Source organism: Neovison vison, chromosome 11, assembly GCF_020171115.1.
Source record: "Neovison vison isolate M4711 chromosome 11, ASM_NN_V1, whole genome shotgun sequence".
NCBI classification, from domain to species: domain Eukaryota; kingdom Metazoa; phylum Chordata; class Mammalia; order Carnivora; family Mustelidae; genus Neogale; species Neogale vison.
Genome location: NC_058101.1, coordinates 10,181,777 through 10,198,549, shown reverse-complemented (window position 1 = coordinate 10,198,549; position 16,773 = coordinate 10,181,777).

Here is a 16,773-nt window from a genome sequence, read left to right as displayed (position 1 = left end):
AAGAAATTTGGGGAATTAATGCACATAAAATATGTGTAACAATGCCTGGCATATAGTAAGGATTAATGCATTAAGGAATTATTATTAAAACTTGTAAATGCAGTTTTGTGCAAGTCTTTGGTAAGGCTATGGTCTTGCCAAAATCCAAACAAAATTACTAGGCAACAGATAGCCTGTTTGGAACTGTTTGGTACCTAAGTTTTTGTTTTTGTTTTGTTTTTAGGTACTTCTTCCTAGAGTTATTCCATGAATCATAATAATTTAATTTCTCCAAGTGTACTTTATGTTTAAGGCTACATATTGTAGTATCTAGTAGGTTTAATTAGCATTGTTTTTTAGAAGAGAAGCACCACTATGTGAAGATTTGGGGTAACATTAATTAAATCAGTATTTTTATTTATTTATTTAATTATTTTTACTTTTTCATGAAGACCAAGGAAAACTTTTTAAAAATATCACAATTTCTCTTCTGAGTAAGATTACAAATGTGTTCTTAGAAAAAAAATCTGTCTTAGGGATCTTTATATACTTAAAATACCCCAAAATTTTCTCCCTACCCATAAAATAATAAAACACAAACTAATGACCTTATAATTTTAATTTCTCTAAAATGCTTCTTCAGAAACATTTATTGGAATATAATTAAATATTTTACCCACTGAGTTTATAATTCCTTAATGTTTTAAAATCCCTTAAAAAGTAGACGTATTTTAATAGATTGATTGCAAAAAATGAGTGTAATTCTTTATTCCTCTCTGTATCGGTGTCCTTTGTATATGAACTTGGAGATTCTCTCAGAAAGAGGTAGAGACTTTCTCTAAGCATTGTGCTTGTGACTTGTTTGTCAATATGAAGTGATGGCACTCCAAGACTTGAGGTCTTGTAACTTACACTCTCTTACTGCGCTGCTTTTATCACCAGAACATGCCTAAGTCCCAGCTACTTGCTAGAGGATCAGGCTTATAGATACACATGGAGGCAGAGCCAAACCACCCCATTTTTCCAATCAAAGGTCAGACATGTAAAATAAGCCCAGTAAAGAGTAGCAAAGCCAACCTGTAGCTGACCAAAGATGACTATGGGAGCCCCACCAAACGAAGTTCAGATTAGCAGATTTTCCAATAACCTTTAGAGGGACAAAAATTATTACAGCCCTCTAAGGTTATACAGTTGTTTGCTACACAACATTTTTGTTGCAAGGCAGTGTTCTCATGTCTTTTTTTATTCTTAAGTTGTACATTGTTTTGGAAAAGTGTTAATATTCTTTTTGTTTGTTTCAAGTTTTATTTATTTATTTATTTAAATAAAACTAGAACTAATGTTCTAGTCAGTTAACATTAGTGTAACATTAATTTCAGGTATGCAATATATTGATTCATCACTTACATCTAACTCCCATGTCTTTTGATTCTTTTCTAAATATGAAGTGCAAAGCTTTCAGAAACATAAGGGGAAAGTTAAGTCACTTTCTTTGATTATCAAAAGCATGTTTGTATTTATTATTCTTCCAAAAGTCTATAAGCAACATATGCAAGTAAGATGAATTTGTTCATTCTTCACATTTTACATTCTGCATTTATTACTTGCTTATGTTGAAATTAACAAGGGAATTTGAAGAAATGGTTTCCCTTTAATATTGCTGTGCAGGAGGGAAATCAGTCTCTAAAGAAATCTGTCTCGAAGCAACTAATGAGGAAAAGAAAACAACTTTCCTAAGTATGTTGGAGTTGTGGAGATGCTCTGACACATAAGAGAAAAATGTTGCGAGTGGAAAGCAGTGCAATTTCAAACACGAAATATACAGGCTTTCAAAACAAAATATCAGCTGACACAAATAGAAATAAAAACACCCTAAAAATTTGGTCAAGAATGGCAAAAGTGGTTATTTCTCAGCAACCCCACTTTTAACTCAATACCAAGTGAAGCTTTGCAGCTGGGGTGAATAGGACATGAAAAACACTTTAGGAGAGGAGGGGGCTCAACTTAACTCAAGAAAACCAAGGCTTTCAGTCTGTTAGGTGCTGAGGATACAGACTGGGCCAAAGGTAGTGATTGTTAATCTGCATGAAAAGCAGAGTAAAAGCATACATAAGGTGTGGGCAATAAAATTTGCTTACATAATCAGAGAATGGGTCATAGACAAGGAAATATGTGGTTAGGTCTCAATTTATGTTTATAATTTATCGGATCAAATAAGTGTTGGCAATATAAAAGGGAAATATATATATATAAAACCATAGACATGTGAATAAGTGAGCCCTAAAGAGACAATTCCATCTACCTGGAGCATAGGTGCTCTGGGATAGAAGAGGATGGAGATAAGATATGACAGTAAAGGGGTGCCTGGGTGGCTCAGTGGGTTAAGCCTCTGCCTTCGGCTTAGGTCATGATCCCAGGGTCCTGGGATCGAGCCCCATGTCAGGCTCTCTGCTCAGCGGGGAGCCTGCTTCTTCCTCTGTCTCTGCCTGCCTCTCTGCCTACTTGTGATCTCTCTCTGTCAGATAAATAAATAAAAAATCTTAAAAAAAAGATATGACAGTAAAGATGACATGTTAATTACCTATTGTTGCAGACAAATTATCTCAAAACTTAGTTGCTTAAAACATTTGTGTCAGAGTTTCTTTGTGTCAGAAATTGAGTGTGATTTAACTATCTTATGGCTCATGGTCTCTTGTAAGAATTTTGTTATATTCTGTCCCTTAGAAGAAAATCACTAGGTCCTGTGCCCACTCAAGGAAGAGGGCAGAAACAGCAGGAGGAAGAAGTTGCTGGGGTTGTTTTAGAAACAACCTCCACAACGGGGTAAAAGTAATTCCTTCCATCAGAAATAATGGTATTCTAGAAAAGAGGTGGGTGAGGGAAAGATGGAAAAATGAAATTGCTGAAGTAGGCCAGTGGCAAACTGTGGAGAATATTTTCATGTCCAAGCAAAATGACAGGAGAGCTTGTAGAAGGAGACACATTGTTCCTGTGTTGAGGCTAAGGAATGCCAATGTTTGTCACCACAAAGATTCTGGAACAAAAGGTCTTCAAGTGCCTCAGCAAAGGCCTGACAGCTTACAGATGAACACAGTACTGGCCTGCAGGGGTGGGGACACCTGTTCCTACCCCACAGGTGTGCTGCTGCCAGAGAGATGTTTGCAGCCTCACCTGCCTGCTAAGTCTGAACGGAGACATGAGAGGCAAATGACAGAGGGCAATATCAATGCATCCAGGAGCCCTGTGGTCAAAGAAATGTGAAACAAAGCACCTGGAACAGGGGACTCAGTGAAAAACAGAACTGAACATGACAGACAGTTTGCCCAAAAATAGTACTGAGGAAATTAAAGCATATTTAAAGCATTACAAAATTTAAAGCATAAAACGACTGTAAAATTAAAAAAAAAATCATTACAAAATTTAAAGCATAAAACGACTGTAAAATTAAAAAAAATCATTATAATGGAATAAAATTATTCTGTAGGCAAGTGGAAAGAGAGAATATTAAGAATTGAGAACTAAATCAGTGACCTAGTATATCAAGTTAAAGAAATGGTTCTCTGAAAAAAAAAATATGAGACACAAAATACAATGAGATAGAAATAACAGATGCTTAAATTGTAAATAATACAAATTCTAGAAGAAGAGAAAGTAATGGAGAAATAACAATTAATGGAGAAATAGCAATTAATAAATAAAGTGTGTGAATAATGCTGCAATGCACGTAGGGATGTATATTCTTTTCAAATTAGTGTTTTCATATTCATTGAGTAAATACTCAGTAGCAGAATTACTGGATCATATGATAATTTTATTTATTTTTAATTTTTGAGGAACCTCGATACTGTTTTCCCGTGTGGCTGCAGCAATTTGCATTCCCACCAACAGTGCACAACGGTTCTTTTTTCCACATTCTTGGCAACACTTGTTTTTTGTGTTTCTGGTTTTAGCCATTCTGACAGATATGAGGCAATATCTCCTTGTTGTTGTTGTTGTTGTTGTTTTTAAGATTTTATTTATTTATTTGGCACAGAGAGAGAGAGTGAGAGAGAGAGAGTACAAGCAGGATGAGACGCAGAGCCAGAAGCAGACTCTCCTTCTGAGCAGGGAGCCCGATGTGAGCTCCATTCTGGACTCCAGGATCATGACCTGAGCTGAAGGCAGACACCCAACTGACTGAATCACCCGGATGCCCCTCACTGAGGATTTGATTTGCTTTTCCTTGATGAAGAGTGATGTTGAGCATCTTTTCATGTGTCTGTTGGCCATCTGAATGTCTTCTTAGGAGAAGTGTCTGTTTATGTCTTCTGCCCAGTTTTTAATTTCAGTTCTTAATATATTTTGGCTGATATCGAAGAGGTTACTGCCTATGTTCTCCTCTAGGATTCTGATGGATTCCTGTCTCACATTGAGGTCTTTTATCCATTTTGAGTTTATCTTTGTGTACGGTGTAAGAGAATGGTCGAGTTTCATTCTTCTACATATAGCTGCCCAGTTTTCCCAGCACCATTTATTGAAAATACTGTCTTTTTCCCACTGTATATTTTTTCCTGCTTTGTCGAAGATTATTTGCTCATAGAGTTGAGGGTCCATATCTGGGCTCTCTACTCTGTTCCACTGGTCTATGTGTCTGTTTTTATGCCAGTACCATGCTGTCTTGGTGATCACAAGTTTGTAGTAAAACTTGAAATCAGGTAGCGTGATGCCCCCTGTTTTATTTTTGTTTTTCAACATTTCCTTAGCGATTCGGGGTCTCTTCTGATTCCATATAAATTTTTGGATTATTTGCTCCAGCTCTTTGAAAAATACTGGTGGAATTTTGATTGGAATGGCATTAAAAGTATAGATTGCTCTAGGCAGTATAGACATTTTAACAATGTTTATTCTTCTGATCCAAGAGCATGGAATGGTCTTCCATCTTTTTGTGTCTTCTTCAATTTATTTCATGATATATTTTGTATACTAACCACTTTTTGGATATGTAATTTGTAAATATCTTCTCCCATTAAGTAGGCTATCTTTTTGTTTTGAATGTTTCCTTTGTGCAAAAGCTTTTTATATTGATGTAGTCATAATTATTTTTAATTTTGTTTCCCTGGTCTCAGGAGACATCTAGAAAGTTATCGCTATACCCAGTGTCAGAGAAATTAGTGCTTGTGTTCTCCTCTAGGATTTTTTATCATTCCAGGCTTCAGATTTAGGCCTTAAATCCATTTTAAGTTTATTTTTTTGTGTGGTGTGAGAAATAGTCCAGTTTCATTTTTTTTCCATGTAGCTGTCCAGTTTCCCCACCATTTTGTGAAGAGACTATCTTTTCCCATTGCCCCACCCCCCTTCTCCCAACCCCTCCCCCTAGCAACCCTCAGTTTGTTTTGTGAGATTAAGAGTCACTTATGGTTTGTCTCCCTCCCAATCCCATCTTGTTTCATTTATTCTTCTCCTACCCCCTTAACCCCCCATGTTGCAGCTCCACTTCCTCATATCAGGGAGATCATATGATAGTTGTCTTTCCCCAATTGACTTATTTCGCTAAGCATGATACCTTCTAGTTCCATCCATGTCATCGCAAATGGCAAGATTTCATTTCTTTTGATGGCTGCATAGTATTCCATTGTGTATATATATAACATCTTCTTTATCCATTCATCTGTTGATCACATCTAGGTTCTTTCCATAGTTTGGCTATTGTAGACATTGCTGCTATAAACATTCGGGTGCATGTGCCCCTTTGGATCACTACGTTCGTATCTTTAGGGTAAATACCCAGTAGTGCAATTGCTGGGTCATAGGGTAGTTCTATTTTCAACATTTTGAGAAACCTCCATGCTGTTTTCCAGAGTGGTTGCACCAGCTTGCATTCCCACCAACAGTGTAGGAGGGTTCCCCTTTCTTTGCATCCTCGCCAGCATCTGTCATTTCCTGACTTGTTAATTTTAGCCAGTTAACAAAACCAAAAGACAACTGACAGAATGGGAGAAGATATTTGCAAAAGACATATCAGATAAAGGCTAGTGTCCAAAATCTATAAAGAACTTAGTAAACTCAACACCCAAAAAACAAATAATCCAATCAAGAAATGGGCAGAGGACAGGACCAGACATTTCTGCAAAGAAGACATCCAGATGGCCAACAGACACATGAAAAAGTGCTCCATATCACTTGGCATCAGGGAAATACAAATCAAAACTACAATGAGATATCACCTCACATCAGTCAGAATGGCTAAAATTACCCTTACGTTTATATAAAACATCTTGTTCACAGACCTGTACTCCTGGGGCTAATAATACATTATATGTTAAGAAAAAAAATAAAAAATTTAAAAAAATCTTAGGCATATAGCAGTCTATATTAAGTTGATGGTCACTTAAGTTTGAACCCATTCCAAAAGCATTACATTTTTTCTCCACTTCTTTTATTTTAGGTTTGTGGTGTCATACTTTATATCCTTTTGTACTGTGAATCTCTTAACTGATTTTTATAGATCTATTTAATATATCTTTTCTGTGCTTCTTAATTTTCTTACCCCTGCTTATGCTCTTTCCTTTCCACTTACAGAATCCCATTTAACATTTCTTGTAAGGTTGGTTTGGTAGTTATGAATTCTTTTAACTTCTGTTAAATGTGCAGGAAACTTGTTATCTCTTCTATGCTCAGTGATAGCCTTGATGGATAGAATACTCTTGATTACAGGTTTGTTTGTTTGTTTGTTTGTTTGTTTTCTTTCACCACTTTTAATATATCATGCCCTCCCTTTGGGCCTACAAACTTTCTGCTAAAAAATCAGCTGATAGTCTTATGGGGTTTCCCTTTTATGTAACTATTTTCTATTGCTATTTTTAGAATTCTATGTTTATCACTATTTTTTGCTATCTTAATTATTGTGTATCTTGGTGTGTGCCTCCTTGAGTTGATTTTATAACATGTAGATTTGTTTGACCATCACTACAATCTGTAGCAACGGCAATGTCCCACCTTCCTAAACACTGGCAACCATCAATCTGTTCTCCACCTCTAGAATTTTGTCATTTCAATAATGTTAAACAAATAGAATCAAGTGATATGGAAAATTTTGAGATTGATAATATTTACTCAGCATAATTCTATTGAGTTTGGATTTTTGGGTTCTATTTCTGCATTCTCTATACTGTTCCACTGATCTATGTGTCTATCCCTTCACTAAAACCACATTTCCTTTATGACTGTAGCTCTATATAAAGCCTTAGCATCAGGTAGAGCATGTCCTTTCCCCTTTATCCTTCTTCTTAAAATTGTTTTAGCTACTTTAGATCCAATGTTTTTCCATATAAAGTTTAGAACAAACTTCTCTATGTATGCACACACACACACACACACACACACACACACACACACACCCTTGTGTGGATTTTGATGAAAATTGTAATGAATTTATAGATCAATTTGGGGAATCTTCTATTCTCTTTTAAAGCCCCAGATATTTTGAAGCTCATGTCATAACACAAAACTTCCTCTAACCATCCTTATTATTATCAGCTGATTTCACTTATTCAGTGACCTCTTTAGCTCTACTCTCTTTTTCTCAATGATTTTTCTAGGTGTTATCAACACAGTGCAGAGGGCTTGTTACAGCTTTAGGGTTTCTTAACTGCTTTTTCCAGAATGGCATTTTTCTACATGCTGTCACATTATTTTTATGTTTTACTGGATCATCTAGAAATCTGTGTATCAGGAAACACTCTTTAACACCCAGTTAATTATCTTTAACACATCATCTCACCAGTCCTTCACCTATATTAAAAACTTCTTTTCAATAGTGATGAAACAATAGGATATCAACATGTTAAAAAAAAAACAAGGAAAAAGATTCTTAACCCATACCTCATACCTGATACAAAATTTAATTCAAAATGGATCAGACCTTAATGTAAAACTTCAGACAATGGTGATGGGCATTAAGGAGGGGACTTGAACACTCAGTGTTCAAGTGTTATACGCACTCAGTGTTATATGCAAATGATGAATCACTAAACTCTACCTCTGAAACTAATAATATACTATGTGCTAATTATTTCATTTTAAATAAATGTTTTTGAAAATAATACATCTAGAAGAAAATATGGGGAAATACTTATTATTTTTGGCTAGGAAAAGATAAAATTCATTAACTGGACATCATAAGAATTAAGAACTTACACTCTTCAAAGGTCAGTGCTGAGAGAATGAAAAACAAATGACAGATGGGGAGAAAATATTTGCAAACCACACATCTGATAAATGACACATAGAGATAAATAAAAATCTCTCAAAGCTCAATATTAAGAAAGCAACCCAGTGAAAACTTGGCAAAAGATTTAAGTAAAAACTGAAGAAGACCCCAAACTACTAGAACTCATACAGCAATTCAGTAATGTGGCAGGATACAAAGTCAATGTACAGAAATCAGTAGCTTTCTTATACACTAACAATGAAAATACAGAAAGGGAAATTAGGGAATCGATTCCATTTACTATAGCACCAAGAGCCAAAAGATACCTGGGAATAAACCTACCAAAGAGGTGAAGGAACTGTACTCGAGAAACTACAGAACACTCATGAAAGAAATTGAAGAAGACACAAAAAGATGGACAACCATTCCATGCTCTTGGATCAGAAGAATAAACATTGTTAAAATATCTATACCGTCTAGAGCAATCTATACTTTTAATGCCATTCCAATCAAAATTCCACCAGTATTTTTCAAAGAGCTGGAGCAAATAACCCAAAAATTTGTATAGAATCAGAAGAGACCCCAAATCGCTAAGGAAATGTTGAAAAACAAAAATAAAACTGGGGGCATCACGTTATCTGATTTCAAGCTTTTCTACAAACCTGTGATCACCAAGACAGCATGGTACTGGCATAAAAACAGACACATAGACCAGTGGAACAGAGTAGAGAGCCCAGATATGGACCCTCAACTCTATGAGCAAATAATCTTCGACAAAGCAGGAAAAAATATACAGTGGGAAAAAGACAGTATTTTCAATAAATGGTGCTGGGAAAACTGGGCAGCTATATGTAGAAGAATGAAACTCGACCATTCTCTTACACCGTACACAAAGATAAACACAAAGTGGATAAAAGACCTCAACGTGAGACAGGAATCCATCAGAATCCTAGAGGAGAATATAGGCAGTAACCTCTTCAATATCAGCCACAGCAACTTCTTTCAAGATATGCCTCCCCCAAGGCAAAGGAAACAAAAGCGAAGATGAACTTTTGGGACTTCAACAAGATCAAAAGCTTCTGCACAGCAAAGGAAACAGTCAACAAAACAAAGAGGCAACCCACTGAATGGGAGAAGATACTTGCAAATGACAGTACAGACAAAAAGTTGATATCCAGGATTTATAAAGAACTCCTCAAACTCAACACACACAAAACAGACACATAAAAAAATGGGCAGAAGATATGAACAGACACTTCTCCAATGAAGACATACAAATGGCCACCAGACACATGAAAAAATGTTCATCATCACTAGCCATCAGGGAGATTCAAATTAAAACCACATTGAAATATCACCTTACACCAGTTAGAATGGCCAAAATTAGCAAGACAGGAAACAACCATGTGTTGGAGGGGATGTGGAGAAAGGAGAACCCTCTTCCACTGTTGGTGGGAATGCAAGTTGGTGCTGCCATTTTGGAAAACAGTGTGGAGATTCCTCAAGAAATTAAAAATAGAGCTTCCCTATGACCTTGCAATTGCTCTACTGAATATTTACCCCAAAGATACAGATGTAGTGAAAAGAAGGGCCATTTGTACCCCAATGTTTATAGCAGCAATGGCCATGGTCACCAAACTGTGAAAAGAGCCAAGATGCCCTTCAACAGAGGAATGGATAAGGAAGATGTGGTCCATATACACTATGGAGTATTATGCCTCCATCAGAAAGGATGAATACCCAACTTTTGTACCAACATGGACAGGACTGGAAGAGATTATGCTGAGTGAAATAAGTCAAGCAGAGGGAGTCAATTATCATATGGTTTCACTTATTTGTGGAGCATAACAAATAACATAGAGGACATGGGGAGAGGGAGAGGAGAAGGGAGTTGAGGGAAATTGGAAGGGGAGGTGAACCATGAGAGACTATGGACTCTGAAAAACAATCTGAGGGTTTTGAAGGGGCGGGGGCTGGGAGGATGGGGGAACCAGGTGGTGGGTATTGGAGAGGGCCTGGGTGTGGTGCAAAAACAATGAATACTGTTACGCTGAAAATAAATAAATAAATAAATAAATAAATACTGAAGAAGATATATACATAACAAATAAGCTCATGGAAAGAAGCTCACCACCATTATCATTAGGGAAATACAAATTAAAAGCACACCAGTGTATCTTGACATACCTATTAACATGGCTAATTTTGAAAAAATGATAATATCAAGTGTTAATAAAGAAACAAAGCAGCTAAAATCATATATTGTATATAAGAATACATAACAGTATAGCTACTCTAAAAGCCGGTTTGGCTATTTCTTATAGCTACCTATACATTTATCCTATGACCTAATAGTCCTACAAGTAGACATTTATCTATGTGAAATGAAAAACCATTCATATAAAAACCATAGAGAAATTTTACAGTGACTTTAATAGTAATTGCCTCAAACTAGTAAAAAACTTTAAAATGTCTCTCAGATGGAGAACAGGTAATTGTGGGATGGGCAAAATGGGTGAAGGAGAGTGGGAGATACAGACTTTCAGTTTAGAGTGAGTAAGTCGTAAGAATAAAAGGCCAGCATTTGGAATATAGTCAATGATCTTATAGTAACAATGCTTGGCGACAAATGGGAGCTGCACTTTTGAGCACAGCATAACATGCAGAGAAGTTGAATCACTATGTCATACACCTGAAACTAATATACCGTTGTGTGTCAGCTACACTCGTATCAAAAACAATGTTTTAAATGTGGTACATTCACACTGGAATATTACTCAGCAATAAAATGGAATGGATTTTCAATAGATGCAACAATATGGATAAATTTCAAGTGTATTATGTTAATTGAATGAAATCAGAATCAAATGGCTACATCATATGATCCCATTTATATGACATTCTGGCAAATGGAAAACTACAGGGACAGAAAATAGATCAGTGGCTGCCAGTGGCTGGAGCTGAGGAGCAGAGATTGACTAACAAGTGGTTCATGGAGGAATTTTGGGAGCTAAGGGAATTGTTCCATATCTTGATTGGGACGGTGGCTCCAGGATTATGTACCTTTGTCCAAACTCACAGAACTATACACTAAAAAGGTAAATTTTACTGTATATAAATTATTTTCAATAAACAAAAACTAAAACCCACTTCTGATCCAATGACTTTACCCATTAGGTTCTCTTGTCTACACTTGATTCTATGTCATTCATAAGTAAATTCCTTGTAAATAAATACTCTGAACTCATTTACTATCTCCTATTTTTTAACTTTTAATTTCAGAATCATTGTAGATTCACATGCAATTTTAAGATATCTCCACAATGAGATCTCATATACCCTTCACACAGCTTCTTGTCAGTAGTCACATCTCACAAAACTATATAGTACAATATTATAACGAGGACATTGACACTGATAGAGTAGATGCAGAACATCTCCATCCATAAAGATTCCCTTATTGCACTTTTATAGCGAAATCTACGTCCCTCTCACCGGTACCGCCTCAGCTCCTGGCAACCGCCCATCTGTTCTCTCATTCTATAGTCATGTCATTTCAAGAATCATGAGAGACTATGGACTCTGAAAAACAATCTGAGGAGTTTGAAGTGGCGGGGGTGTGGGAGGTTGGGGTACCAGGTGGTGGGTATTATAGAGGGCACGGATTGCATGGAGCACTGGGTGTGGTGAAAAAATAATGAATACTGTTTTTCTGAAAATAAATAAATTGAAAAATTAAAAAAAGAGAATGTTATAAAGATGCAATCATACAGTTTGTGATTTGGGGATTTTTATTTCACTGAGCATAATACCCTGGAGATTATCCAGGTTGTTGTATCTACTGATAATTGTATCTACTGATAATTTCTTTTTATTGCTAAGGAATACTCTGTGATTTATATGTATCACAGTTTGTTTCACAATTAACTCTTTTTACTTCCAGGTAGACATAAAAGTCTAGATTTCCCACTCAGAGTGGGTTTAAGGGTGAATGGTGACAGTTATTGCTGGGTAGCGGGTAGGAGAACTAATTCTCCAGTAGCTCTCTATTGATACCTTCCTGACTCTGAGAACTATGTTTCATAACTGCTTCCCAGTAGCCATCACTGACATTGGATGGGGAGGGCTTGTTATCACCTGCAGTGATGAACGTTCTAGCTCTCTACTTAGTTTCCTCTGATGTTACCATAGTAAGGAGTAGGTTCTGCTAGAGGTTTAGTCTAATCTTTTGGCCTTTGCTGGAGCCACAGTTTTTTGTGTGTTTTTGCCTGGAGGAGGGTGATTACTATTTAAAAGTTTATTGTCATTTTTCATTCTTTGGCTAAGGGGAGCAGACTTTTGAGCACCCGTTGGCATTTCTAGTTTTCTTGATTCTACAATTGCAAGTCTGAAATGCATAAAGCACAAAGAAAACCCAGAGAGCTATCCATTATGTCATTCTTTGAATTCATATATTTCTAGCTGGTCTGTTTTCTTCTTTCTCCTATTCAGAATCTTCTTGTATTTGCTTTAGGTAACATCCAGGGTTTTCAATTACTTTTAGTGGGAAAAATAGGGGAAAGATGGATACTCTTCTTTTACCAGATGCAGAAGTGTTTTCCTATTTTATTCTTTTGGGAAAAGCTCTGAATACTGAAAAGCTCTGACATTTAGTTAAAACTAAATGTCTTTCTAATCTGTGTCTATATGGAGTAACCTAATCTTGCTGGAGAAAAAAAAGATACAATTACTAACTGATAATTTAATTTCATTAATGAAGGCTTGGTCTTTGCCTTTCATTCTAGATTTTTTCTAAGTTCTATTTTTCTCTTCATTAGATGACAATTTCCTAACTTCTCTTTTTTAATCTCTAGTAAACTTTTCTCCCTATACTTTGCTCTCAACTGGTAGCTTTACTCATTAATATTGTATTTTATCCATTTTAAGGATAAGTATAAATAACTAAGAATATCCATGAATGAGGACATGTCTTAGAATTAGTGGTGCCTAACAATCACTTTCAGCAAGGTAACAGTCATTGTGTAGTTGTCATTGGTTATATTGGACAGTTTTAGCTATTCAAACTGTTATCATTTCTCTGTCTAAATCTAAAAGCATACTATTAATAAGCTCAAAATAATATTATAAGTGGTAAAAAGTGTGAAGTGTTTAATTGTCAACACTTTTTTCTTTCTTGGCAGTATATAAAATAAAGTGGCATCTTATAATTTACACATCTTACATTTGATGAAACATAATGTATTATGAAATTATAAACAAGCTGAGATGTCACCTTATTTGTGCAAATACATATTTCTACATAGATAGATGGATAGACAGACAGGTAGATGGATACTTCAAACACATGTGGTGGCTGGGTCAGGGAGAAGAGCTTTACTTATATTCACAGAAAGCAGCCAGATTAACATTGTAACATAGGTCCTCTATGCCCAGCAACTCTGTAGATTGGCACAACGTGAGCCAGATGAAGAAATTACCTACACAGTTAGCAGATTTCATTTGGTAGGTGAAGGAATTAGAAAAAAAAGGACATTTTTTGGCATTTATAAATAGAAAAAAAAATCCCTGCCCCATTTCCTGGAAGAGTCTGCTGAAGATGTAATGGAAAGAATCTGTACTCTAATTCTTTTGTATATAAATAAATCTCTTTAGGGGCCAAATAAGTTCGATGTGTCCAGGATTCACAAACTAGAGATGTTACCAAGGGCCTGGGATTCATCTCTTCTGAAGCATAAACACCTAGGAGGATAACACTAAAGTCTTCTGGCAATCTCTGGGATATTCAGTCACTTTGGTAGTTAACATAAATGCTTATCCCATGATGTAACCATTTGGCTCTTGGGGAAATGCTAGAAGATTTATTAGCTCTTTGTGAGAGCAATTAACTTCATCGGGGAAACAAATGACTACGGATCTAATCTAAATGTTTCTAGAGGAAGTGAAAGCAAACATTCTGTATTTATATTATATACCTCTCTTTGTTTCATGGACCTAAGGCATTGTTATGGAAACACTGAAAAATACAGGGAAGATTTATTCTCCTGCAGTTACATAATGCTGAAATGAGACTCTTTCTGTCTCAGTTTTATCTGCAGTTCCAAGATAAAACATACCAATTTGTTCTAGTGCCAACTTTGTTATACTCAGAACTGTGTTTCCTAGAATTTCCTTAACCTGTATATTCCTACCTTAGATTTGGATAAGAGGAGGAAATCTCATGAAGTTAGGGAGGTTAGAGGGAAACAATGACCATTACTCTTGGAAGGACCTAAAAGTGAGAGGATGACAAACAGATGAAGTGCTCAGCTTTTACTCATTCTACTCTGCTCCACATCAAACTCTCCTTCCCAACTGCTGATCTTGGGGACACACAGAGGCAGTAGTCACACTGAGACCCCAGCTTCATACAGATCCCTCTATAATTCTCTTTATACTGCCTTGGTAAAGCAGTTGAACTTGCCTGTCTTCCCAGATGTCCTCTGCACCAGTGTTTCAGGAATGACAGTTTAGTGACATTTCTGTGATCCCACAACACCCCCCTCTGTAAGTTCACTTTCCCAGCAACACCCACTCTTATGTAAAGCAGGGATGGGCAAATTATCTACAGACCCATTGCCTGCTTTCCTTTTTCAAAATAAAGTTCTGTTGAAACAGAACTATGCCTATTTGTTTATGTATCATCTATAGCTATTCTGTGTTGCAGAGGAGAGCTAAATATGTATTATCTGGCTCTGCACAGAAAAAGTTTGCTGACCTGTGATGTAAAGTAGAATTCCTACAATAAAGACAATATCCTACATGGTTCTTCATCTGGACGGAATCCTTACTGATATGCCACTTAACCACGACAAATACAGGAGGTGGCTAATCACTGACCTAGTAATTCTTTGTTGACATCCGACTACCCACCTCTGAAAAATTTTAGAGGTCCAGAAGGCAGGGAACAGGTGGAGAAGGAATTTTGCCAGAAAAAAATGGTGAAGGGCTGTAGCATTTTCTCTTGTCCATGTTGCCCTAACCTACTCATAAAGGCACATACACATGTCATAAGCAGGGATATTCCTAATAACATCAAGCCTAGTTAGGGCGTGAGATGGAGGTGACAGTGAATTTAAGAAGACTATAGGAGTTTAAGACTGAAGACCCATAACAGATTCAGACTTAATGGGTGGGGAGTCTGGTTGATGATGCTTATGGTACCAAATTGATACCTGTGTTAGGAAAGTAAATTTTCTCCCATTATAACTTCAGTAAGGATGCATGTTTCCCATGGAACACATAGAAGAACTGTAGAGACATTAGCATGGGATTAGCTTAGAAATACCTTCTTCCAAGATGCTTCCTTCAAGGAACAGGAGGAGCTCAGCAAAAAGAGGAGAAATGTTCCATGTGATGAAAGAGACAGAGGAGCATATCTTCTCTCGGGATTACTCCTTGTCATTGCCATCAGGCTTTTGTCCTGCCTAGTCTAGCCAAGAAAATCTTGTATAGCTTATCCATAACATCTATTTTGTCAAATCCAATGACCATTCTTTTGTTCTCATCTTACTCAATAGCTTAGCAGCTTTTAAACATTTGACATAATTGACTATTCTGTCCTTCTTAAAATACCTTCCTCTCCTAGCTTTAGTAACATACAATTTTCTGGTTTTTGTTACCTCACTAAGTGCCCCTTGTCAATATCCTTCACTGGTTTGACCTGCTTTGCCTAAACTCTAAATATCAGGGGACCTTGAGTGTGGCTCTGGACCTCTCTTCTTCCTATGTACCTACTCCTGTCTATATGTGACATCATCAGATTCCATAACCTAAAATGTCATAAATATGCTAATAATTTCCAAATTGATCTCATCAGCCCTTATCTCTTTCCTGAGCCCCAATTCATATAGCCAATACTTTCCACCTTCATTTGGGCTTCTAAAAGGTATCATATATATATATAATATATCTAACAGCATACACACTTCCTAATTTAAATAAATATTACCACATCCCATTCAGCTCTCAAGCCAACCCAGAGTCGTTTGCTTGTTCTGTTCTTTTCTACCCAACTCATATCCAGTTCATTGGCAAACAAAATTAGTACCACCATGACCAAAGATCACCAATTCATCCCTCTGTCTATATTTGCAATGTTGTCACCTAATCAGCAACTTCCACGTGAACTGGAATCACTTCTTATCTGACTTTCCTCCTTCCATTCCTGCTCCCTACTCTCCCCAACCCATTCCACATATAACAACCAGTAAAATATTAAATTGTAGGTCAGACCATTTTCTCCCTAGCTTAAAACCATTTCTATTAGAATAAAATTCATTCTTTTTATTATGACTTCTATTTTTATCTGTTTCCTCTTCTCTCAATTCCTCAAAGAAACAGGAAAGAGCATGTTGCAGCTGGGAAACTCCAAGTACTTCAATATAGTTGAGGCTAAAGTATGTGGAAATTTGAAAAGTGAAGACACTGGAAATATATGAGGGATCAAAGTGACAAAGACTTGGGAACTTTAAAGTTCAGATATTCTGAAGAATTTGATCAATACAATAACTAGATCCAAAATTACATGAGCATTTTTAAGACCAACTGATTGCAACTAAACCAACTTT